Source organism: Hemicordylus capensis, chromosome 4 (assembly GCF_027244095.1).
Source record: "Hemicordylus capensis ecotype Gifberg chromosome 4, rHemCap1.1.pri, whole genome shotgun sequence".
Classification (NCBI taxonomy): Eukaryota; Metazoa; Chordata; class Lepidosauria; order Squamata; family Cordylidae; genus Hemicordylus; species Hemicordylus capensis.
This window is the reverse complement of record NC_069660.1, coordinates 314,145,660-314,147,152: the sequence shown is the minus strand read 5'-3', so window position 1 is coordinate 314,147,152 and position 1,493 is coordinate 314,145,660. Positions and strand designations below refer to the sequence as shown.

Below are 1,493 nucleotides of genomic sequence, written 5' to 3'. Positions count from 1 at the left end.
TTTTCACTTTCAATATATGAGGAGCACTTGTAAATTAATTTTTTAGATCATAGTGCATTGCATTGCAGGATTATTGTAATGCTCTTCTCATTGTATGTTCCCAGCATCAGGTATTGAGAGGGATACTGTCTCAAAGTTTGGAGCCAATTTAGCTAAAGTAGCCAACAGCTGTTGATGTTCCAGGAATATCTCTTTTTAAAGCTAGTCTGAATTAAGACATTATCACATATTATGCTTTCCAAATGAGGCTGCACATACCCACACTTTGCTTTGTTCTTTCCATTTCCCTCCATGCCATTTTCCCAGTTTTAAGATGGTACTGGGGAAAGGGTTAATTTTTGCTCCCGACCCCACTGCCACCAAACCCTTCAGTGCCAAAACTTTACAGTAGTAAATATATGCAAGAGTGTTTGTAAACTTAATTTTTATTCCAATTAAATGGTTCTGGATTGTCATTGCAAATTAAAGGAAGTCAGCACAATGGTGATTCCAGTAAGCATCGTGGCAAAAGACTTAACTATCACTCTCTCAGAGCTAAGAAACTTGATGGAGTTACGAAAAACAGATGCGGTCAAGAAAATACAGGAAAACTACGGTGACGTCAATCAAATCTGTGAACGGCTGAAAACTTCTCCCACGGATGGGATATGTGGTACCCCATCAGAACTGGATATAAGGAAAGGTGTATTTGGAAAAAACTATATACCCCGCCCTAAGAAACACATGACATTCCTGGAGCTGATATGGGAAGCACTGCAAGCTCCCACATTATGCTTTTTAGTAATAGCGGCTCTTGTATCTCTGGGGCTTTCTTTTTATAACCCACCAGGGAGAAGCACTGCAGCATGCCACACCACCGACACGGAGGAAGATGAAGATGATGACGAGATGGATTGGATAGAAGGCTGTGCAATACTCTTGTCAGTAGTTTGTGTGGTGCTGGTAACAACTTCAGTGACTAGAGTAAAGAAAATCAGTTTCAGGGGCTGCAGCATAGCATTGAGAGCGAACAGAAGTTGACTCTGGTCAGAGTGCCCACACTCCCCACGCCATGGTGCAGGTGCTGCCTGGAGCCATCACCTCACCTCATTTCATCAGTGAGCCACCCCATGTAAGGCTTCCTGTTACAATCATGAGGATTGTCATTCTTGGGAATTCATGAGCACAGTGAGGCAGCAAACGGCTGGTACCCACAAAGCAAGCTACGATGTTCCTGCCCCCAGCATCCCTGCTACTTCAAAGATGGTTTCCCCCCTTTTCCTTTAAGTAAGATCATCTTTCTCTAGTGCTGGCACACACCCACTGCTCAGAAGAAAAACCAGCAAACACCACCTGCGGCCACAAAGCAAGCAAGCTCTTGGTGGCCTCAGCTCCACCTTTTTCCAGCAGTGGATCTACAACAGAGTGCCTCTGTGTTTTTTACACACTCTGCCCAGAGGGGAAGGGCCACCATGCTCTCCAACTGCTGGCTTCTGCAGCACCCCACCCCAGAT

The 1,493-nt window shown here is 44.7% G+C and overlaps 1 pseudogene; it reads left to right on the top strand.

Moving 5' to 3' along the window:
- The first annotated feature begins 480 nt into the window (after positions 1–480).
- Positions 481–1,115, top strand: LOC128323258 (plasma membrane calcium-transporting ATPase 1-like; annotated as a pseudogene).
- The last annotated feature ends 378 nt before the right edge of the window (positions 1,116–1,493 follow it).